General features: G+C 34.8%; 1 protein-coding gene across 1 annotated transcript in view; it reads right to left on the minus strand.

Annotated features, from left to right (window-relative positions):
* The window catches only part of EYS (eyes shut homolog), a 1,532,152-nt gene that overhangs the window by 228,086 nt on the left and 1,277,951 nt on the right, over positions 1-26,115 (minus strand). The window lies entirely within an intron of this gene.

The raw sequence follows: 26,115 nt of genomic DNA on the forward strand, positions 1-26,115 counted from the left end.
TGAACATTTTCACAGTACTGCTTAATTTGTTAGGAACACTGACTTAATATAAATTCAATGAAGTAAATGAAAGTAAAATGGTTGTAGATTCCTAATAGATTATCATTGATCAGGCCTGTATTTCGTAATGGTCTACAATAGGAGTGTATTCAAATTAAATGATAGGCCAAATCCTGGGTCCATTAAGTGTTAAAAATAACAACAAAAATGTGGAAGAGAGAATGACTGAGGGCAGTACAAAGTAATGATGTCACCAATACTACTATTGCTACTAGTACCAATTGCTAATAATTGATTGAATAAGGCTTACTAATTCCCAAGTACTAAGTGCTTTTATATACTTCACATATTAGCTCACAACCACCTCCAGAAGCAATGTTATCTTATAGTAACCATTTTACAGATCAGGGAATGGAAGTATGGGATTGTAAGTGACTAGGCCAACTTCACAAGAAGCAGGTTCAGGATGTGGCTCCAAGTAGCCTGACTCTGAATCTGCACACTTAACTCTTATATCAGTGGTCCCCAAACTTGTCTCTGCACTGGCATTTCCTAGGGGGTCTTAAAAAAATTACAATGCTCAGGCCATACCCCCAACCAATAAACTCTTAGTCTCTGAGGAGGGAACACAGGCATGTGTGTTTTTTTTTTTTTTTTCGAAGCCACCCAGGGGATTTCAATGTGCAGACAAAGTTGGGAATCCTAGGTGGCCTTAAGTTGCTGAGATCAAAGAAACTAGAATTATCAAGTCAGAAAACCTACAGCTGGGCATTAAGAAGGAATAATCTTAAATATACAATGAATGGCAACAAGTAATACATGGCATTCTTATACCACTAAAAAAAAAGAGAGAGCTTAAGCTGAAGCAAGATAAAATTGGATATCTCAATTATTAATACTCTACCCACTAAACAATATGAAGTAACGAGCATTTTAAAGAAAAAAGTGCTCTTTATTTATAATGAAAGTGGTATTATGTTCAGAAACAGGCAAAAGACAATTCAAAGCTTCTTCGCATTCTCTGGATTTAAGTGTGTAATAATAGCTCAAAGTTTATGATATACTGTAAAATTAAGTAGGCAAAAATCCTTATTCTAATATTTGAGATATTAAAATTAATGTTTTATCATACTTTCCCCCCCAAATGGATTATATACATGAAAGTAGAACACATGTTGCATGGATCCCTACTGTATTAACCAAACAGTAAGTCAGGAAAAAGAACATCAACTACAAACCCAAACATATGTAAGAAAATCAAGTTTGTTTTGTTCCTTATTGTGAACCTTATCTTAAATGCTCATTGTCATGAGCATTCAAGATATTGAATACATACATTACAGAATTCTAAGAGGCTGAGAATAATGAAAGACCTAGAAGTCATGTATGAATGTGTGAAATTGGGCAAATCATTTAACTTTCTGGAGCATCAGTTTATTCATCTCAAGAATTATCAGACTTTTACTGTAGAGTGCCAGGTAGCAATATTTTAAACTTTGCAGGCTACCTGTAGTCTCTTACATATTTTTCTTTCCTTCTTCCTTCTCTTCCTCCTCCTCATAATCCTTTAAAAATGTGAAAACCATTCTTAGCTCATGGGCCTTATGAAAATAGATTGTGGCCAGATTGGCTCATGGTTTGTAATTTGCCAAACGCTGATCCAGATATTGCACTTCAAAAATGGCACAATCTAATGCACTGGTTCTCATCCAGGGGTGATTTTTGTCCTTTTTCAGGAAATGTTTGTCAATGTCTGGAGACATTTTTGGTTGTCACCTGGGGTGGGGGACAGGGCTGTGTTATGGACACCTAGTGTGGAGAGGCCAGAGATGCTGCTAAACATCCTACAAGCCCACAACAAGCTCTCACAGTACTTATCTGGTCCAAAGGGTCAACAGTGCCTAGTTCAAGAAGATCTTGACTAATGGCTATTTTCTCTTAATAATAGGGAGAGTAAAGAGAGTAAGTATATTTAATCTTTCTTCATTCAAGATTGTGGTTAATTAATGTTTACTCAATCAGTGAGACAGATCTGCATGACAGTGTTGGAACAATTTAAACAAGCTCTGAGATCCTGCAAGCTGTACTGCCATGAAGAAAATCTATAAAGATGAATTTGATAATCTCCAATCATGAGAGTCAAGTACAGTTACAGCCTTAAAAATCTATCATTCACAGAGAGGAGAAGAGAACTAAGTAGGCAGTAACAGATATGGAATTGCAACATATCAAACATGTTCAGACCACTGAATGACAAAACCAGAGCCAGGCACTGCCAGTACTCTGATGATGGTTCTTTTGTGCCTAGAATATGTTTATTTTCACCTGTCCGTAAACTTGTGATATATCTTCCCTATGGAATCAGAGTACAGAATCACGTAAGAGAGACACAGCTGGATCACTGAAAATGTGCAGGGGAAATCTGACACATTACTCATGCCCATAAGAGGATAATGCTCAGATTGTCACTTCTAATTTTTTTCTTACTGTGTACTAATTACATTTTCATTGCATTTTAAATGTTTTTCCTTTAAAATTTTTTTCATTGTATTGTTTTTTAAAAAATGTTAAATTTTCACCTCTAAGTTCTACTACATTTAACATTATATAAAAAATGATTATTAGGAACCTGACTAAAAATTCTCAGAAATTCACTCTAGCATATACTATTGAGATTGGATTCTAGGCTCACTTTTGAAGTTTTGGCTTGGAAAGTTCTACCTCTGATCTTGTTGAAGGCATTAGTTTGTATTAGCAATAAAGAATAGTGCTGCATGTCTGAAAAGATTTTGAACTAGAATTTTGATTTCTACTTATTTCTGAAATGACCCAACAAGTAATCTTTTGAGAAATCTTATACAGCAAATTCTGTTGTAACACAGTAAATTAACAACTTAGATTCATCTGGAGAGGTATGTTTAGTTGCTTTTATTTTATTCTAGATATGCAAAGATGATACATCTGTAAAGTGTGCTAGGGCTAGGGTGTAGTATGAGGAGTAATGAGATTTAATACAGACATGTGAGCAGTAGCTACATCTCAGATGATGGAGAGCTTTAAAAATCATACAAGTTTTGGATTGAGGCTATTGAAGGCTTGATTTGGGAAAGTAAAATAATCAAATTTGTGTTATAGTATCATTATTCCAGATATTTAGTGACCTTATTTTGGAAGTCTTGTGGAAGAAAGATTGGAAGGGCTTAAGATTTAGGCAGGGCGACCATCGAGAAGGACACAGAAATCATTCAGGGAGCAAAGAATGTGTACACTAAGGCTGTTACAGTAGAAGACAAGAGGAAGGAGGCAGATTAAGAGATCGATATTCAAGGAGTAAGAACATTTGAGCTTGGATTGGCTATAAAGGGGGCAGTAAAGGAGACTAAGTAAAAACTCTAAGATGATCAATTTAGGATGTGTGAAAACACTTAAACTACATCATCTCTCTCAGTCTATGATGTAATCTTATTATCTACATTCTACAGATGAAGACACTTGGGTTAAGTAACTTGCCCAAAGCCACACAGGAAAAGCAAGAAAGCCCAGATTTGAACCTAGAATTATCTAATGTCAGAGCGCATGCTTTCCACTGTTCTCAATAGGTAGGATGCATAGTACTGGAGGAAGAGGATATTTGGGATGCTAGAGAAGATAAAGAATTATGTTTTGGAAATGTGGAGCCCAAGATGGCTATGGAATACATAGTTCGATCATATAATAGGCACCTAAATGATTGGAATTTTTAAATTTGGTTTTATACTACTCTCCTATATCATATTCTAGCTTATTGTACTTTACAATGACAATGGCAAATATTTACAGATTATGTCCCAATCTAAAAAGACCAGAGATAATGCAAGCATGCTACAGAACATATTGGGAAGGAGACTGGAAAAAGGTGAAAAAAGGTCCTATTAACTTTTTCATTAGTCATTTTTAACTATATTACACATTAACACTTCAGTGCACTTCACAAAATAGCAATTTGGGCTCTTATTCAACCACATTTACTAGAAAAGGGGGAACTAAATTAAATACAATCTAGAAAACAAATAGCGCAAAAAATTTCATGAATATTAATAGAAAACCAGACAAATGTAATGTGCTTGAGTTTGTATCATGAAATGTACGATTCATTCTTTTGTGGAATTGCTATTTCCAAACAAGATAAATTGCTTTAGTTACTTTAAAAAATGTAAAATGTGAAACATTCATGGAAAAAGAAGATAGGCTCAGATTATGAGAAATAGATTTCTTAATGAAGGAATGAGGTTTTGAATAAAGTACTCCCTTTGGCAGCATCTTAACAAGATCATAGTCAGTGAAAATGAATCATTAGTAAACTATGAAGCAATGAACAAATGCACACAGCCAGATGAGACTGTAGGTTGCTGTGGATTTGCTAGAAATTCCCATCTGTCATTATTTCTGATTTTTTTTGCCTTACCCTAAAATCATTAATAGGGTACACATAGTCACTGTGAATTGTATGGCTGCTTCAAAACACATTAGGGTTTAATTTATTGAATGGTATTTCATTAGTTCAGATGAGTTGAAATGTGGCATTTCATTTTCTAAAACTGTGTGGGAACATTCATCATATATATACTTAAATTATAACTTAGACACTGAGTAAAGTTTCAATATATCTGAATCAAATTGAATAAACATTCCAAATGAACTAAAATTCATTTTAGATCAAACTGACTTTTTCTGATTAGTGATGGTTTAAAATCTCCTCATATAAAATTGATTGGAGGCAATTTCTCCCCCCCATTTTTATTAAATGATATGAGACTACTCCTTATTCACAAAGCTGTTTTCACAAAGTAGAACATTTTTTAGTGATTTGTTTGATTTACTTTATTCTACTTGATTTCTAAATACCTGATGGACAAATGAAGGTATCAAATCTGTGGGGTACTTTAATCTATATAAAGTTAAAAATTTTAATAGATCATTCATTCATTTATCTGTATTGAATTCTTACTTTAATTGTTATTTACTTTATTTCAGTATTATTCTGATAATTACTAGAGAAAAAAGGCGAACTCTTTTGGGTAGGAATCAAGTGCTTAGAAGACAGTAAGGTTTCTGCAGCTATCATTAGTAGACTAATACAGTTTTGAAAAATAATAAACTACTCCCTGTTACTTGAATAGTAACCATAAAATCTACAAAGATATTTCTGGCGGAGTCACAGTTGGTTGTGACTTTGGTTGTGAAGCAAATTAAAACATACTCAAAAAGACTAAAATCTCTTAAGATCAGTTGATGAAAGATCAGTTGAATTTAATGAATTATTAGTTTTCCTAATCTGAAATATAGCATTGGTTGAGCTATTTATGATCCTCTTTCACATGGAGAAATCTACACCCTGTCTTACTCATATCTGGGGAAGTACATACTGGCTTTACTTTTCTTCCTTTGGCTTGCTTTAAGTTTTAAATGTCCATTACTCATTACTTATAGGTTATAGTAATTACCATTTTTAATATTGCTGAAAATAAAAATTTCTTTACAGCTTGAGTTTTGGAATAATAATTGAAAAGTGCTAAATTTTTGTGGAACTCTAAGAATATAACACTCATTGAAAAAGTTTTTTAGAAAGCAATGAATTATGGGCATTTGGTTAATACTACCATACTGTAGTATGTACAGTATGTACTTAAAAAAGGTACATTTTTATGTTATGTGTTTTGTTTTCACCACAAAAAAGCAATGAATTGCATTGTTTACAATCATATAATAATTCATTTGATAACTTAAAAATTTTATGTTTTTATTTCTAATTAATTATTTTTATTTTCATTTTTTAAAAAGATGTATTTATTTGAGAGAGTGAGAGAGGCAGAAAGAGTACATGTGAGTAAACGGGGGGTGCGTGTGGAGGGGTAATAAAGGGAGAGAGAAAGACTCTCAAGCAGACTCCCAGCTGAGAGCTGGCCCCAAAGCAGGGCTTGATTTCACTACCCATGAAATCATGACTGAAACCTAAATTAAGAGTCAAATTGTTTAACTGACTGAGCCACTCAGGCACCCTTATTTTCATTTTTATTTTTATACAGGAAGTAGGATTTATTGGAGGGCATCAGTAACAAGGGGGCAGTGCCGAGGTACTCATGAGCACAGAGCCCGCTATTTTCAAGGGTCCAGGATTAGGGAGGTATTTGACCCCATAGCCATCTGGCATGAGCTGCTTTTCAGCCACCATATCTTCTTTGTACACATTAAACTTAGCAAAGCCTCACTTCTTGGAAATGTGGGTCTTCTGGTGGCCAGGGAACTTGAGCTTGGCCCTTCATAGGGCCTCAATTACATGCTCCTTGTTCTTCAGCTTTGTATGGATGGACATGATGACTTGGCCAGTGTGGGCCCTGGCTCCTGTGCCCTAGGGCTTTCCAAAGGCACTCCACATACCTCTCTGGAGCCTATCAGCCCCAGCACAGGACATCTTGTTGATACAGATGACACGGAAGGGGTGGAGCTGCACTCTATCTTTTTTAAGTTTTAATATATATCTATTTTATATTTATTTATTCACTTGAGAGAGAGCATGAGGGGAAGAGGGAGAGAGAATCTGAAGCAGACTGTGCACTGGGCTCGGAGCCCGAGGTGCGGCTCCATATCACGACCCTGGGATCACGCACTGAGCCTTAACCAATTGTGCCATCCAGGTGCCCCCAAAAGTTTTTATTTAAATTCCAGTTAGTTAACTTACATTGTAGTATTAGTTTCAGGTGTACAATATAGTGATTCAACACTTTCATTACAACACCTGGAGCTCATGACAACTGTACTTCTTGATCCCCATCATCTAACATCCCCCCCACTGCTCTGGTAAATCAGTTTGTTCTCTATAGTTAAGAGTCTGTTTCTTGATTTGCCTTCCTCGACTCGACTTTTTTTTTTTCCCTTTGCTCATTTGTTTTGTTTCTTAAATTCCACATATGAATGAAATCATATGGTATTTGTTTTTTTGTTGTTTTGTTGTTTTTGTTTTTGTTTTTTTGACTAATACTCTTTTAGATTCTCTGGAAAAATAGTTTGGGTTTGAGATCCTGGAGCTTGTGCAAATACACTAGGCACCAACTGGGATCAAAGTATGGACTGAGATCTTAAAGTATATTTAGGTGGAAACTGTATTTTCCTGAAATTTATTTGTGAAACAGGTGTGTGGCTGTGGTCTACTGGGCAGGAATTTAGGTTATAAGATAAAAAGTTAAGAAGCTATAAATTTTCTTATTTTGGGATTATCCACAATTTTAAGGATTCTGAAGTGCAGGATTAAATGTTAATGCTAATAAAATAGGGTCTAAGTTCCTTACTTCTACATCTCAGACTTGAATCTGTTCTTAGATATAACTTCATAGCACCGGGACTGAAAGGGATGGAAAAAAGAAATCCTTGAATGGCAAGAGCCCAGTATTATGGTGATCTGCAAATTCTCCAGGGAAAACATTTTGGAAAATATTTCTCTTCCATTTTTTCCTTGTTATTTAAGATTTTTATCTTGATATTTATGATTTCTAAATAGACAAGAAGGGCTGGAAAATAATCATTTTATTAAACAATTTTTTAAATAAAGTTTACAGTTAGAATGTAAATGTTTTCTATTTGGAGAATTTGGGATAATAAACATTAATACTGAAAATAAAACAAGGAGATAATGTAGACATATGGTGTGACAGAACTTGCAAAGTTAATTTTTCTTAGTTGGTAATTTCTTATCAGATGTTCCAAATTAGAACTGAAAAACATATTTTTGGTAAACTAGAGTTTCTTCGGGGGAAGGTATTCTCTTTAAATAACTGTTTTGTTTTTGTAATTACTGTAGTACACAAATTGGGAGTTTGCATCTGCTATATTTAAATCCAGTAAAAATGTGGGTATTTGCACTCAAATTTTGTTTCTATTCTCTGTGCTTGTTTTACCATGGTGATGTATGGAAGATGCCCCAGAATTACTCATAATGTTATGCTGTGTGGGGGGGAGTGGAGGAATGAAAATTCCTTAAATGTAATGTGGATATAAAATTGTAATTGGAATGCACTTTCATTTAATTTTGAGTATGTATTTGGTAACTCATTGCTTCCGCAAAGCAATCTTCTGAAAATTAAGGGACTTAAAAAATTATCTTAAGTAAGGACTTAGGTAGAATTTTAAAATTTATTGTATTTGACACACATGCCTATTTATTTTTGAGCATAAATTCAATTTTATTTTCTGACATTTAATTTTTTTTTGGAAATTTAGAGGTTTTAGAGCTACAAAAGCAGATTTGAGTAGTTGCAACATAGACTTTTTGGACTGAAAGTCTAAAATATTTACTATTTGGCCCTTATCTTGTCAACCTCTGTCTTCTAGTTCATGAAAAGCTGGAATTTGAATTCCTTGATAGCTTATGACAAAGAATAGTTAAGGGCACTAGGGGAAGGGAAAGACAAAGAAAAAGCATAACTTAGGTTTATTTTTGTTTTTTATTCTTATAACTTAGGTTTATATAGAAGTATTTATATCAAAATCTGGAATCAAATTTTGGTTCACATAAAATGAGAATAAAGAATATTTAGAATATAGACTCAAGAGCAGGCACTTGTCTACATTTGCCACTCAGTCATGGTCATTTACTAAGTGCATGGGTACTATACTGGCAATCCTAAATGACTAATGACTTGAAGTTTTCTGATCTCTTAGGGTTGGGTGGCACTTGAGCTTACTTTGCCTCTTCAGATAGTGGTTGATAGGCTCCAGTGATGCTGACAGAGGATCACATAGACCTGCGCAGTTTGAAATACATAAATATATATATATATATATATATATATATATATATATATATACACACATTTGTGTGTGTGTATGAAAAAACACATTTCCATTAAAAGGATAATGCTGGCTAAAATAGCTACAATCCTCAGGAAAGTAAGAATCATGTTGTATAAAAATTCAAAAGTTGGTTGAGAATGGGGAGAATATATTAAAGAGGTCTAAAAATTAGGCTTCAGTATTGCTCATCAAACAGTGAGCTAAAAGATAAGTGCTCTGTATGTAGAAAATGGTAAGTGCTTTGCCCTTTAAAAAGGAAATACAGAAAATGTTGCCCTTTTAATATGTCCTGTAGCCTGCCCTGGATTTGAGGATGAACAGAGATGGCACTAAAAATGATAAAGCAATAAATCATAAAGCCCCAAAGTTCCTTTTGTGTCACAGCTCTTACATGTTCAGAAGGCAATAACCATCTTCAGTACACATCAATTTCCCTCCGTGGGATGGAAATTGGAGAAACTGTGAGAGAAAATACTGAAGAGGAATAAAAATGTTTCCACCTCTTTCATTTTCCTTACTTTGAATTTGTGCTGTCCACATGTTAATTGGAGATCTTAATAGTTTTAGGTATAATTTGATATCTGAAGCAGAAAGAAAAAAAAAAAAACCATGGGTTTATAACTCAGCTGGAATCCAAAGTAAACATAACCATTTCTTCTTCTTCCTCCTTTTTTTTTTTTTTACCTTCAAAGCGTTTTAGATTCCTTTCGCTCTTTTCATGTTTACCTGTCCTTTCTTTTCATGCATTGAAACTCACCAACTCACTTCTACACAGTTGTCTTTTAGTATCTAAAATGCCAGCGTTAAGTGGGAAATGATAAAAAGTTGTTAGAAAAATCTGTCTTTCAGAAAGTTTATCAATGTATAATTTAACATATTAATGATAAGTGAGAGCAGAAATTTCCTTGTAATTATAAACGTAAGAATTTTAAAGCAGCAAGTCATTTTCTTGGTTACTGATGGCCTGGACTCATTTGTAGGTTTAATTTGGGGACCTGGTCAGAATCAGGAAATAATAGTAATTCCATGACTGTCAAAGTTTCCTGTGGACCTTGATACAAATGTTTCTGCAAAGACTTCCTGTCCTTTAGAAACAAGATTTAACTATTTGGGATACCACTTTAGGAAAACATACAGCTCGTGACCTGAAAATGGGGAATAAGGACATCCTCCTTTATTCCAAAAGCATTTAACTTTGGGACTAGTTTTTGTGGTAGGGTCAGGACAATCTCTGCAATGTGAAGAAGACTAAGAACCACACAGCTTCGATGAACAGCTCAGACAATGCTGCAGGAAGAAAGCTTCTTGTCCAGTTTGATCACACAATGAGCCTGCCATGTAGTTCCCTCTCCATCTCTCCAGATATGCTCCTTGGGGACTAAGTGGAAACTAGTCTACTACTTGAATGGCAGACGTCTATTTCCCCTAGAACTCCTTTGTCCAATTTGTCCTTTCTACATCTTTTGATCACTGGACACCTACTACTTTACTCTTCCTGATGTTTGCTTTCAAGTTTTTCCCAGCTGACTTGCCTCTAGTCAAATAACATCTTCCTCTGGCTAACTTGTGGACATATGTGACAGAATGATTGATAAGATATATTTGGGACACCTGAGTGGCTCAGGTCATCATCTCAGGGTCATGAGATAGAGTCTTTTGTCGGGCTTCACAATCATCACAGCATCTGCTTGAGATTCTCTCTCTCTCTCTCTCCTCCCGCCAACTCACTCTCTCCCTCCCTCTCTCAAATAAGTAAGTGAATAAATAAATAAATAAATAAAATCTTAAAAAAAAGAAACATATATTTGGTTTTCATCCACAGTTCTGAAAACACTTCAGAGTCATAACGGTGAAATGGGTGTCTTGTTTTCAATAAAGGTGACTTTTGGTACACACCCAAGGGTAGGAGCTGGTTGCCAGGAGGACTAACCATGTAATTAGAGGTATAAAATTTTGAATTCCACTTCCCTATCCTCCAAGGAGGGAAGGGAGGCTGAAGTTTGAATCAGCCAATAACCAATGACTTAAGTCAATCATTACTATGTAATTAAGTCTTCACAAAAATAAGAGAAAAAACGTTTGACTCTTTTTTGGACAGGTTCCATGCTTTGGGAACCAAAACACTTCTATGTGCCATGGAGCTGGGTCCCAAGCTTCAGGATGGTAGAAGTTCTTTTGTTCAGGACATTGACCTATGTATTTCCTTATCTGATTGTTGATTCAAATCCTTTATGATATCCTTTAACAAACTTGTAAATGTCAGTGTTTTGCTTTTGGTGTCAAATCCAAAAAAAGTATTGCCAATATCAATGTCAAGATGCTTACTGACTGTATTTTCTTCTAGTTGTTTTAAGGTTTCAGGACTTACATTCAAGTCTTAATTCATTTTTGAATAGATGTTTATGTACTGTATAAGGTACAGGTCCAGTTTCATTCTTTTGCATGTACCTATACAGTTTTCCCCATACCATTTATTAAAGAGACTATTCTCTCCTTATTGTATATTCTTGACTCCTTCGTTAAAATATTTGAACATATATGCATAGATCTATCTCTAGCTATCTATTTTGTTCCATTGATCTGTATGTCTGTTTTTATGCCCCCGTACCATACTGTTTTGATTATTATAACTTTGTAATATAGTATGAAAGCAGAAAGTGTGACTCTAGCTTTGCTCTTCTTTTTCAAGATTGCTTTGGTTATTTGGGGTCTTTTGTGATTCTATACAAATTTTAGGACAGTTTTTAATTTTTGTGAAAAATGCCATTGAAATTTTGACAAGGATTTTACTGAATCTGGTAGTAGGGACATGTTAACAATATTCATTACTCTAATACAGTAACACCAGATGTCTTTCCCTTTATTTGTGTTTTCTTCAATTTCTTTCATAAATGTTTGTTTTTGTACAGATCTTCTATCTCCTATGTTAACTGTGTTCTTAAGTATTTTATTTTTTAGATATGACCATAAGTGGGATTGGTTTCTTAATTTCTCTTTGCAATAGTTCATTGTTAGTATATAGAAATGCAGCTGATTTTTGTAGATTGTGCATCCTACAACTTTATCGAATTAATTGATTAGTTCTAACAGTTTTTTGGTGGAGTCTGCAGTTTTCTATATATCATATTATACCATCTGCAAGAGGAGGCAATTTTACTTATTCTTTTTCAATTTAGATGCCTTTTATTTCATTTTCTTGCCTAATCACTGTGGCCAGAACTTCCCATTTCCAATACTATATTGAATAAAGTGGTAAGAGTGGACATTTCTTATTCTTGATCTTAAAAGTTTTTATTTCTTCCCTTCCTTCTTTCCTCCTTCTCTCCTTCCCTTCCTCCTCTCTTCCTTTCTTTTTCCTTTCCTCTCCTTCTTCCTCAGGATACTTTTTACATTGCAATAAATCATACAATTTTAGCAGTGTAAAACAAGAAAGAATGGAGGACGTACCCACCTTCCTATCATGTTTTAACTATGTGTTTTCTTCCTAGGTAGCTCCAATCTCTGGGTGAGATACAAGACAGAAGGAAGAGATCTCCTCATGTTTGCTTACTCTTTGACCTCTGGATTTCCTAGAGAGTTCAGCAAACACCCTTCTATGGTCCTACGACAGACAGTGGGAATGAAAGGCTGCTGTTGGATCTGTTCTTGCTCTAAGGCAACATCCTAGAAAGGCAGGTCTTGTCAGGAGAGAAGCATAGTCCTGAGCCCCAAATGGTGATATGAGTTGGTCCAGAGGTAGGGGGAATGTTTTTTTTTCTACAGGAACCAGGGAAAAAGTCAGCTCTTACACCAGCAAGAAACCCTAAATATTGTCTAAACACCCACTCTGCAGAATTCAGCTTGGAAAAATATAATCATAACTCTTTAGTGTCATTCAACTAAAAGGCAACATCTTGGTTACACAGATGTACTCCAAGGGAAGGAGAAAAACAGAAGGCATGAACAAGAGAAGATAGAGAAGACATTGAAAAGAAACAGGCCAAAATGCAAAACATAAAGTGGTTTCAACAGTTCTAGCCAGTGCTTCCTTTTGCCACTATGTATGAAGTTTGCTGTGGGTTTGTCATATGTGTTTTTATTATGTTGAAGTATGTTCCTTCCACACCCAGTTAGTTAATAGTTTTTATCATAAAAGAAGTTTGGATTTTTGTGAATGCTTTTTCTGCCTCTATCAAGATGATCATGATTGCTAACTTTCATTTTGTTAACATTGATTGATTTGCAGACTCTGAACTGTCCTTGCATCCCTCAAATAAGTCCCACTTGATCATGACTTATGATCCTTTTAATGCCCCATTGAATTCAGTTTGCTAATATTTTGTTGAGAATTTTTGTGTCTATGTTCATCAGTAATATTGCCCTGTAATTTTCATTTCTTGTAGTGTCCTTGTTTGGTTTTGGTATCAAGGTAAAGCTGGCCTCTTAAAATGAGTTTAGAAGTGTTCCTTCCTCTTCTGTTTTTTGAAAGAGCTTGAGAATAATTGGTATTGATTCTTGTTTAAATGTTTAGTAGAATACACTATTGAAGCTATCTGGTCCTAGACTTTTCTTTATTGGGAGGTTTTGATTACTGGTTCAATCTCCTTGCTAATAACTGATCTTTTCAGATTTTCTGTTTCTTCATGATGCAGTCTTGGTAGGTTGCATGTTTCTAGGAATGTATCCATTCTTCTAGGTTATCTAATTTTTTGGCACATAATTGTTCACAGTAGTCTCTTATGATCTTTTGTATTTCTGTGGCATCAGTTATACATTCTCCTCTCATTTCTGATTTGGTTTGACTTTTCCCTCTTTGTAAAATTAGTGTAGTTAAAGTAGTTGAAAGTTGTTAGTTTTGTTTATCTTTTCAGAAAACTGGCTCTTAGTTTTATTCATTGATGTTTTCTCTCTCTCTTTTAAACCTCTATTTCATTTATTTCCAATTTGATCTTTGTTATTTCTTTTCTTCTACTTATCTTGGGCTAAAAGAATTTTGTTCTTTTTCTAATACTTTGATGTGTAATGTTGTTTTTTTTATCTCTCTTTCTCTCTTTTTATTATGGCATTTCTTTCTATAAACTTTCCTCTTTTTTTTTAAGAGAGGGAGAGAGAGAGAATCCTAAGCAGGCTTCATGTGAGGGCTCCATTTCACAATCCTGAGATCATGACCTGAGCCAAAATCAAGATTTGGACATTTAGCCAACTGAGCTAGCTATCCAGGCGCCCTTCTATAAACTTTTCTCTTAGAACTGCTTTTGCTGCATCCTATGTTTTGTTACATTGTGATTCCATTTTCATTTGTCTCAGAATATGCTTTGATCTCTCTATTGATTTATTCTTTCCCCCACTGATCACTCAGTAACATATTTAATCTCCACATATTTGTGAATTTTTCAGTTTTCTTGTTATAACTGATTTCTTATTTCTACCATTGTGGTCAGAAAAGATACTTGATATGATTTTTTAAAAAATATTTTATTTATTTATTCATGAAAGACAGAGAGAGAGAGGTAAAGACACAGGCAGAGGGAGAAGCAGGCTCCATGCAGGGAGCCTGATGCGGGACTCGATCCAGGGTCTCCAGGACCACGCCCTGAGCCGAAGGCAGACACTCAACAGCTAAGCCACCCACGCATCCCACTTGATATGATTTTAGTCTTCATAAATTCATTAAGACTTGTTCTGTGGCCCAACATATGACTATCTTCATGAAGGTTCCATGCTCACTTAAGAAGAATATGTATTCTACTGCTGTTGATAAACATGTAGTTTAGGTTCTTTGCTTCATTACTGATTTTCTGTCTGTATAATCTATCCATTCTTGAAAGCAGTGTATTGAACTCATCTATTATTGCTATCTATTTCTTCTTTTAGGTCTATTAATATTGCTTAATATATTAAGGTATGCCAATGTTATGTGCATAAATATTTACAACTGTTAAACCCTCTTGATGACCTATTTTATCATTATATACTGACCTTCTTTGTCTTGATAACAGTATTTGGCTCAGGGTCTATCTTGTCTGTTATGAGTATAGTTACCTGGCTTTCTTTTGGTTTCTATTGCACGTAGGATCTTTATTCATCCTTTCACTTTTAGTATTCATGTGTTGTTAAAGCTAAGGTGAGTCTCTTGTAGGCCATATATAATTGGGTCTTGTTTTTTTAAATCCATGTTTTTATCTTGTATCCTTTTTATCTTGATTTTTATCTACTCTGGCTTTTGATTACAGAATTTAGTCCTTTTACATTTAAAATAATTATTGAAAGGCATGGACTTACTATTAACATTTTGTTGTTTTCTGGCCATTTTGCAGCTCCTTTGTTCCTTCCATTCTTGTTGTCTTCCATTTTGATTTAATGATTTTCTGTAATAGTAGATTTTGTTTTCTTTCTCTTTATCTATTTTGTATCAAGTTTTTGGCCTTGTGGTTACCTTGAGGCTTACATAAAACATCTTACAGTTAAAAAAAACTATTTTAAAGTGGTAACAATTTAACTTTGAATATTTATAGAAGCTCTATATTTTTATATTTCTTGTCCACATTTTATGTTTTTGGTGTTACAAATTATATATTTTTATATTGTGTAATTAACAAATTATTTAGTTTATAACACTTTTGTCTTTTTAAACTTTATGTTAGAGTTATAATTGATTTAACCATAACCATTACATTATTAGAGTATTCTAGATTTAACTATATTTTAACTACATATTTAACTATATCAGTGAATTTTACACTATCATATGTTTTAAAATGATTAATTATCATCCTTTCATTTCAGCTTAAAGAACTCCCTTTAACATTTCTTATAAGGCTGGTCTAGGGGTGATGAACTCCTTTATCTTTTATTTGTCAGGAAAACTCATTATAACTCCTTCAACTCTGACGGACAACTTTGTTGGGAAGAGTATTCATGGTTGGCAGTTATTTTTAATTTCAGCACTTTGAATATATTATCCCACTCCCTTCTGTTCTGCAAAATTTCTCCTGAAAAACCTGCTCATAGTCTTACCAGAGTCTTTTGTATGTAATAATTTGCTTTTTTCATACTGCTTTTAAGATTCTCTTTATCTTTAACTTTTGACAATTTAAATACAATGTGTCTCCATGTGGATCTCTTAGATTCTTCTTTGGTACTCTTTGTGCTTCCTAGATCTAGATATATACTTCTTTTCTCAGGTTAGGGAAGTTTTCAGTCATTATTTCTTTGATTATACTTTCTTCCCCCTTGTCTCTCATTTTCTTCTAGGATGCCCTGTAATGTGTATTGGCTTGTTGTTCCCTTAAGTTACCTCACTCTTTTTTGTAATTTTTTCTTTTTGCTCCTCTGATTGGATTAATTCCACTGCCTTACCTCTGAATTTATGGATTCTTTCTTCCACTTGATCTAGTCTGCTGTTAAACTCCTTTATTGAATTTCCTAGTTCAGAGATTGTATTCTTCACCTCTGTAATTTCTGTTTGGTGCTTTTTAATATTTTCTACCTCTGTTGAAATTTACACTTCATTCCTCCATTACTCTTCTGACCTCTGTGAGCATATTTATAACTATTATTTTGAACTTTATTAGCTCAATTACTTATCTATTTCATTAAGATTAGTTTCTGATTTATATTGTTCCTTTGTTTGGAACACAGTCTTATTTCTTCATTTTCTTTACTGTCTCTGTTGGTTTCTGTGCATTATATAAAATAGCCACCATTCCCAGTTTTCAGAGAGTGGTCTTGTGTAGAAGATGAACCTTGTCAATCAACCTGGCCCAAGTTCCTGGTTGTCTCTCAAACTCTTACGATTATCCAAGCCACCTTCTTCATTCTTAGTGGCTCCTAGTCGTTGAGGGTGTGCCAAGGTCCATCAGTGTTCCAAGGGAAGTATCCAGTTGGCAAGCAACTGCAGGCTGATTAGAAGCCAGACAGCAGCTGGGAAATTATGCAGTAAGCCTCTTCCAGGGAAATACTAGAAGATGGGTGTTTTTATCTTCTCCCTCTGTGTTGAGCCTGTACTAAAAAAAAAAAAAAAAAAAAACAAAAAAAAAACAAAAACACTTTGTTTTCTATAGTTCTCTGGGACTTGTGAATGCAAGACCCATTGACCACGAGAGCAACATGATTTAGGAGTTTGTGCCTCAGTCAGCAGCTGTAAAGCCAAGTATCAAGCATGTGTACAAACTCTGTCCAAAGAGACAGTGGCAATTTTGTTTTATTGATGGAGCACACCAGAGGAAGAAAGCTTCAGAAATGCTTTTTGTTCCCTTGGGCTCCATGGAGGATCAGAGCCAGCTCCTAGATATGTGCAAAATAGAAGGTAGGCCCTCAGTTTGTCAAATATGCAGTCAAACCCCTTTCAGGAAGACTGGGAGATGGTTATTTTTGCCCATTTCTTCTGTAGTGAGCCCCAAGGGGCTAGCAGCTGGGGCAAGTGTTCACATGCCATTAAGAATTCCTTTGTTTGTTTTCTGTAGTTCTGTTGGTCTTGTGAACACAAGTCTCATTGGCGTTTTGAGGGCTAGGCGTTTTGAGGGTCCATTTGATGGTGGGAACCTTAAAAGTTGGGGTGCTAGATCCAAATCTTCAGCTTTTCAGTGACAAGCTAGGAGCTGGGGGTTCCTTTCTGATTTTATGGTGCTATGCCAGAGGTAGGGTTTATGGAGAGATTATGTATCAGCTTTTCTTGTGCATTTCAATGCATTTGCTGGACATGTTGGAGTTGCTCAGCTAGTTTCTTGATTTATTTCAATGGGAATTGCTTCATGTAGCTGTATATTCAGAGCATGGGAAGAGGGAAACTCAGGAGCATCTTATGTTGCCATCTGAGTTCCTTGAGTGACAAAACATTTTAAATTAGCCTAGGAAAGGACTATGACCAGAGTGTTAAACAGAAATCTTTAAAAATAGTGATAAAATAGAATTTCCATTTAATAACTTAGTAACTTAAAAAAAAGTGAAAACATCTGGTGCTGGTGAGGCTGTGGAAAAACTGACACTACTAGCAGGCTTATAATTGGTGCAGCCATTGTATACAATATAAAATGTACCTACCACTGTATGGTTCAGTACTCTATATAGGGGTGTGCAGCACTGGGAATGATCATAGCTATAGAATGGATATTCACTGAGTGCCTTCCTAAGGAGTATGGGAACAACTAGATTGCTTTCATGCCACACACAGGTCATTAGGAGCCAGGATGGCTGCTTCCTGTCCACCTCATCAGCCACCTTCCAACCATTACCTCTGTGGCATCCTACCTGCACCATGTTGGATTAGATGCTGAGTTCAAAATTGTAGTTCTCCTAGATGCCTAGAAGCTCTGTCATAAATATGCCCATTAACCTCTAGTTCTTCATTTTTTTTGACTGCCTCTATAGTACTACCCCCCCACCTTTACTTGAGTTATTAATTTGTCTCTGAGGATGTGGGGGAGCAAAGGGGGAAGCAGACTCTTGATATGTTACTGGAGTCTGAAAGAGTTTGGAGAAGTTTGGAGAGTTTCTCTCTCCTTCAAGACTTTGCTACAGAGTCAAAGAAGTTGGAGGCCAAAGCTTTTTAACAGCCTCTTTCTTCTTTTTCACTGGGCAAGAAGCTCCAGCATGAGAGATGGATGACTAAAAAAGACTTTTAAAGGGGAAATAAAAATACATTGCTTTAATATCCCACCAGTATTATGCCCCTTACGATACAAAGGGGGAAAATATGAAGCAAACCTATTGTTCATTGTGACTTTATACTCCAGGCATACATGACTTTTTAATAAAGACCTTGCCCTGCAGCACCTGGACCTGGGGAGTTGTTTCATCAGTTATGCTAATGAGGCCCAGGCTCAGTTAGTCTTGTTTATGAAAATTTCTTTGTTGAAAATATGTCATATTTCTACATTTTCTTAAAAATATGATTCCAAGTACTTTCAAGGGTCTTTGCAGCCAAAAAAATGACTTGATTTTGTGACGTATGCCTTTCCTATTTTCCTTCCATGTTGCCTTTATGGTTCCTACCCTGAATGGGAAATATGCTTCAAAATATCTCCATTAATTAATAGAGAGCTTTGCTCTTTGGTTAAATGATTTTGATTGATCTGCATTCTGTTTGCACATAGATATGCTAAAATTCTTTTTACTGACTTTCTTCCCATCAATATTACCTTAAGATGATTAAAGGCAAAAGCTTCTGGGAGCTAATATCAAAATGGCAAAGAGGAAGGAACTCTTCAGGTGGAATGTAAGTTCACTTATAAGGTAAAACACTCATGTAAGGTGAATGACTATACCCTGGCATTGTTCAACTCAGCTTGAATTTTAGCTGAATAACTCTGTGCAGCTTCATTTGTTACTTAATGCAGCTATGAAAATGTATTGGTCTTTTGGTCTTTTGACATTCACCATATATCTCTTAGAGTACTTAACATTCCTTCTGTTCCTTTTAGGGAAAAATTTTATGTTTCTTTTTTCTGTTGTTGATATACACTATTTTGAATGACTTTTTACTTTAAAAATATGATAGAACTCCATGGTGACAACATAAGATTTACTGTGCCAAGCTGTTTTGTTGATTTAACTTCCAGATGAGCAAGAAAATAAAAGGTAGAAGTGAACAGTTTAGACTAGACAGGAGATACTATAAGCTAAATGACAGATATAACTCCTGAAAAATGTAAAATATGGTGGCTTAGACTAAATTTAGTCTCTTAAATCCCACAGGGATTAGCTGTATATAGAACATTGTATATAGAAAATTGAGATAATCTTTGGCAGAAAAATAAAGTTTCATTGTAATCAATCCAGTAGAAGAGGAGTTTCCTTACTCAGCTACCTCCCTATGTGAATACATAGGGTATTCATAGGAACAATCATTATTTTTAGCCCAGCAGCTATTGGTGGCACAGTGAAATCATCTCTATAACTCTGTGAGCATCCACTATCCACAGATACTTGAAAATAATTTTAAAATGGCCTGAAAAAAGGCCAAGAGCCAGGTGATAGTAATCCAGCCTTCGTCTGATAATAAAAATTCTCCTAGTATATACTTTTTAACAATACAAAATCTTTTACAGAAAACTTTAAAATGGTGAATGTAAATATTTTAGGATTGTTGACATATTTTAAAATTTCTGTTTTTCACTCAGAGTAATTTTTTAAACATTTCGGCAAAAGAAGTTATTAGCAACAGTTAAACATTATATGTATTTAATATTATACATATATACGTAAAGTATTTTAGAGATTTTATTTATTTATTTATTTTTTTTTTTTTTTTTTTTTTTTTTTTTGAGATTTTAAATATAATTGAGAATGTTAGCTCCCTGAAGTTGGAGGTCAGACCTTGGACTTTTCAGGCCTATCTAGCAGCAAACAGTGATAGTTTGAAGGCTTAGATTTCAGACTTGAAATACAAAAGGAATCTAAAGGGAAGAAAAACTTAAAATGTGGTTTGATATTTCAGAGCTTTAAAAAATCTCTATTATCTATCTATCTATCTATCTATCTATCTATCTATCTATCTATCATCTAACCCTTCTATTCATTTGGATTCACCAGAGAGAGAAAATGACCATCTCCATGAGCATCTTGAGACAAGGTAAGAAGACACATGTTAGTTGGTGCCTACCCTCCTCTACATCTAAATTTAATTCTGAAATATGAATCTGAGTTGAAAGGGGGCTCAAATATTAATTTTTTTCTTTTTTCAAGCAGAGAAACAGCAGAACTTACTTCCTTTCCTTTTACTGAGGAAAGAAAATCCCCCCTTGGGAGATAAACTTCCTTAAAAACAAAGAACAAGTGAATTGTAAGTCCTGCCTTTTCTCCTTACAGACTTCATAAAAAAAAAAAAAAAAGTCAGCATGTTACATATTGACATTTGCATTTGATTATGGTATTTATTATTTATCATCACAACTTTTCTTTGCCTGAAAAATTGTTTCTGTAATTTTCTGGAGAATCCTCCAGATTATCACCTAGAAATGAGGCACAATTTGTCAGGAGGTCATGATTTCTGTGGCTCTTTTTATTTTTTATTCTCTTTGAAGGTTGTAGTGCAGGGGTCAGGCTTAGCTTGCCAGTCATTGCAAATTCCCCAAATTCCAAATCCCTCCATCCACCCTGCCCTTTTTATTTGTAATAAACCATGCTGGGTGCTGGGTGTCAATGATAACATGGGGCACCTGACCAGATGCCTTGACCCCAGCACTAAGGGCATTTCACCAAATGACTGTTTTTCTTCTTATTATTCCATATTCCATATTCAGCCAAGCATTTAGGTACCTATTTCCTTAGGTACCTATTTCCTTTTTCATTTCCCATCTCTAGTTTTAAAGACATTGGTATAAAAAACAGATAAAACTGTAGTAATGATACTATGAAATATTTTTGAGGAATCATTTCACTAGGGAATATGAAATTGTTACTATAAGGATGGTCTTTAGCCAAAGAGAGAACACAATACCAATATTAAAAAAAACACAAAAAACACAAAAACTGATCATATCAATATGCAGTGGGGAAAAGGGTAAATGAGAGAGAATCTTTACAAAAATGAGAACTGAGAAGACAAGGCTCAGGTTTTCAAATAGATGCATTTCTTGATGAGCATTCAGAACCCAGGCAGAAAAATGCCTGACAGAATGTGTATTTCTTGTCAACTTTGAGTTAAATTTTGAAATATGAGCTGCAAAGTTTAATTACATAAATCTCCAAGAGAAGTTATAAGGATTAGATTAGTTAATATTTGCAAAATCCTTACTACAGTTTTTGTCACATAGTAAGCACTGCAAGAGTTTTCTTTTAGTATTTTTAGCTCAGTTGGTTCTTGCACAATCTTATGAGATGGATACTACTATTATTCCCTTTTCATGTTTGTTTCTGAAGGATAAGTCACTTGCTTGGGGAAACTACATTTTCTCACTAAATACAGTTTTGGTGAGACTCTCTTTGAAGTGACGAAGGGGTGTGCTACAACACAAACTGGTCTCTTCAGAAGCAATCTCCCTTGATTTTGAATTTTAAATGGTTATGAGAACTGTTGGATTTAACCACATTGCACCTTAAATAGGGTGACCTGAATCCGTGGTATGTATCTTGGTTTCTGTGATTTCTGAGGCTGCTTCTTGAGCTTTTAATTTTTGAGCTACCTCATACCTTTCCAACATATTCTGTTGTTACCATTTGGTCTTGCATTGTTTTATGCTTGGGTGAGGGGGCTAGCAAACACTGGAGGGAACTGACAGTGCCTTGCTGTCAAGGTTGATCTGCTGATTCTGAGCTCATCCAGGGAAAGCTAATGCGTTAGAATCCTTTGTTTTGGGAGAGGGAGGATTTGAATGGCCCTATACAGACAGGACACTTGACTTCCCTAGTACAATAAAATCATCCTGACAAGGTAATATTTTCATCCAATTATTTTGTGTCTTCAGAGTAATGATTGCCTGTAAGGTATGTAGCATTTGTTTGAGTTCCTATGTTTATCTTATAACATTCTTGTAAATTTTTTGTAAGATTGTCTGAAAATTCTATTTGTAAATCTGATCTTTATTGCTTCTTACTGTGCCCAAATATCACTGACTACTTAAGGGACAGGATCTTGTATTTTTCTACCCATCAGGATCTGTCAGTTTTTTAGCTTTGCTATGTGTATCCAAAATTATTTCTGACTATTCCCTACCAGATTCAGCTATCTTGTTTTCTTGAACACCTGCTTTCTGTTCCATCTTCCATGTGTTTGCTCATGCTGTTTTCCTTCACTTGAAATGCTTTCCATCTTCCACTTCATCTTTTAAAATCCTACACCTTCAAGTCTCAAGTGATCCTCTTTCCTTTTATGTCAATCCATGTTGATTTCTCTCTGAATTCCCATTGCTCTTATAATCAGCACCTCACAGTATAGCAATTATTTCATGTGTGGATGTTTATTCATACTTCCATGGTGAGATTCAGGTACACAGTGATTGTTTCCCCCCCCAATATTTCATTATCAAAAGTTATAAACATAAAAAAGCTAAAGGAATTTCACAGTGTGAACCATCACATACCCATCCAGATCCTACAATTAACAGCTTGCTGTATTTGCTTTATCACATATATATCCTTCTACCCATGCCTTCATGTATCCATCCATCTATCCATCCATTATTTTACTTTATTTTTTGTGAGACATTACAAAACAAGTTACAGAAATTGGTGTATTTCACCTCTGACACTTTAACATGTCTATCACTAATTACAGTGAATATTTTTAATGATATTTTTGTGACCAACATTTCAATACTCCATAGTCTGCACTAGGATATTGACCACATCATAGGAAATCAACTTTGCCCATTGGGTTGAATTTCAATATCACTCTGAAAGCCATTAAAAATTAAATGTATGAAAGGCCAGATAAATAGAGTCTAGAGTCTCGGAAGCATACAGAGATGGATGTGTTTCACAGAGCTGTGAAAGAGACATACCTATATGTAGCTTGTACTAGCCCAATTTGTGACCTGCTAAATATATCCTAGGAGAATGTTCAGACAAACTTTTAGAAGGCACTTGGCTGAGAAATCAGATAGGCCACCATCTGACTGACTGAAGTACTTACATGGGTGGTGCTATACTGTGTGCTTAAGAGGCACAAGAGGGACAATCCAGTTTATTTAAAGATACATTGAATAGGTGATAGAATAGGCATAGGCTAATAAGTGGGACTCACATACAGCAGTTTGTGGCAGCCTGCTCCATTGTACCCTGCTGAGTGAAATCTAACTCCTTTACAGAATAGCGTACATTTCATATAGACATTTTGAGCCCAGGCAGATGAATCTGCAAGGAGGCCGTTCTCCTGAACATGTGCAGGTGGTGAACTTCTGACATCTTATTAGGAGAAAGAAAGTTATAGTGTTTCTCAGATTTGGTATTACCTTTTAAAACATATTATTATAGAAGTCATTATTCACCCTGACACTTCTTCCTATATCTGAAATATATCTGTATCCATATCCACATCATGTATATTTATATCCACATACACCCCCCATTCTTCAATTGACAGGCTCCTTCTTGCCTATGTATCTCTGATCATCCTCTTTGGAGAATCCTCTCCTGACCTTTTTACTTAAAAGGGATGCTCACTCTTCCCATTATACCTTCTCTCTGCACTCTATTTCAACTGGGATACATAACAATTACTAACTATGTATTTGTTTACTTACTTCTCACCTTTCTACTCTAGTAGACTAAAAGTTTATGGTGATAAAACCACATTTTTCTCTTCTCCTGTATGATTAGAGGCTATCAGACTACCTGATCCACAGTAAGACTCCTAATTAAAGACTCCTATATACTAAATCATATATACAGAAAATATATAAAAAGAAAAAAATTATTCCAGTATTATTCTAAATGCTTTGCTATGTTTGACTTCTCCCTTGGCCCTCTTCCTTGTCCATTTCCTAATACTTGGCCCCTTGCTTTGGAGCTGCACTCAGACTTGAATTTCCGGACAATACCACAAGTTATAAAATCATCTATGCCATCTCTGAAAACTCCCATTCATTTAGTATGCTGCTCTCAGCTAGGGGCTAGGAGAAAATTATATCTGATGGAAGAAACTGACCACAAGCTGTGAATGATTGAGGATCTCACTTAATGTGTTAAATCTCCTGAGAATGTTTATGTATTATAAGAGTGGTAAACTCTGGCACTGTGACTAAGCAACTTAAATAATTTCAGACACTTCATGTGATAAAGACCTAAGGATTTAGTTGACTAAAAGCATAATCTGAATGGTCTGAAAACTGAGTAAAGTGAATTCCTTCTTCCTTGAGTGCATAGGGATCACTTACACAGGGAATACTGACTTCCACTGTCTGTGACAGCTTATATGGTAGTTGATATAATGAAGAGTATAGAGAATAATTAGGATGGTGAGGCTCTCCCAGATTATATCAGTTGAGGAAATGGTGAGAGGCTGGGAACATTTACTTTATAGCAAAAAAGAATTAGGGAAGATAAGTAAATTTGCTTCATTCATTTGAAAAATATTTATTGAATATATACTATAAACTAGTTCTAAATTAAGTTCTGGGGAATAACAGTAATTAAAACACAGCCCACTCACATAGAACTTGGATTCCATGGTTAAGGAAATAGCAGTAGACTATGAAGTAGAAAAGGGAATATATTTATGGATTTATGCTTTTTCTTTTCTTTTTTTTTTCTTAAAAAGCACATAGGGGACATGCAATGTACATGAGACTGCATGAAGAAATATATTTAATATAAATAAATCTCAAACATCTACAGAGACTGCAAACCTGGAAGGAGATGCTTCCTGGGATAGTAAGTTCTGTTACTTGTAATATTTAGTTAAATTATCAAGATTCAAGGTGGTTGTGGATGAGAATCCATGAGACTTGTTCATAGGTTCTCTAAGATCTATAATTCTTTGTTAGTCAAGATCACAAATTTTCACTTATGATGACCAGAGAAATTAGCATGATTGTTCTCATAAAAAGCAGTGCTTCAAGTCAGGCTTGGAAAAAAGGAGTCATTTGATTTGGACTTCTTGATCCTTTCACAAAAGAAGGGATGAAGAGTTCTGTGGGCCTGGCATAATGAATAAATAACTGGTAACTCTTTTCTCTAAACGTAATAGGAAGTAAAACAATGGTCACATAAAGAAGAAAGATAAGGTTGTAGTAAGTCATCTATAAAAGCAGACATAGGAATGGGGGTAAAGAGTTCCAAACATGAACTCTAGTTTTAACTTTGTTATATTTCCTTGAGTCATGTGGCTCTAAGAAAGTCCATTTACCTCTCTGGCATGGAGTTTTCTCAGCAGAAAAATGAGAGGTTGAACTATATTATCTTTAATACAACTTTTAGGTATCACATTTAAATGTTTTAGAAATCATTAAAATATATTTTTGTAAGGATGTTTAAGTATTTTGGACTATTAAGGTAAAGTTCTAGAAATAATATTGACACCTTTTCAATGGATAAATTAGAATTAACTATACAATCAAAGTATGACTCTTCTGATTCCTGAAACTAGCAATAAATCCAGCAATGAAAACTGTCTTAATAAGCACTGAGACTTCATATTTCTGAACAACTCCCATGTAATATTTTAAAGCAACTATTCCCTCAAATAATAAATATTATTGTAGTTATCTTCTTTTTTCCTATTCCATGAATTGAATCTCTTAAGTCCATTTCAACAAAACTGGTGATTCTAGAGACAGTGCATATCTAAAAGACTATATTTTTGCTTGAGAAAAATCTGAAAAATCATATATTAATCTGCATAAATCTTTTAACTGGAAATACTTGTTTTAA

The sequence above is a fragment of the Canis lupus genome, chromosome 12, assembly GCF_011100685.1.
Source record: "Canis lupus familiaris isolate Mischka breed German Shepherd chromosome 12, alternate assembly UU_Cfam_GSD_1.0, whole genome shotgun sequence".
Classification (NCBI taxonomy): Eukaryota; Metazoa; Chordata; class Mammalia; order Carnivora; family Canidae; genus Canis; species Canis lupus.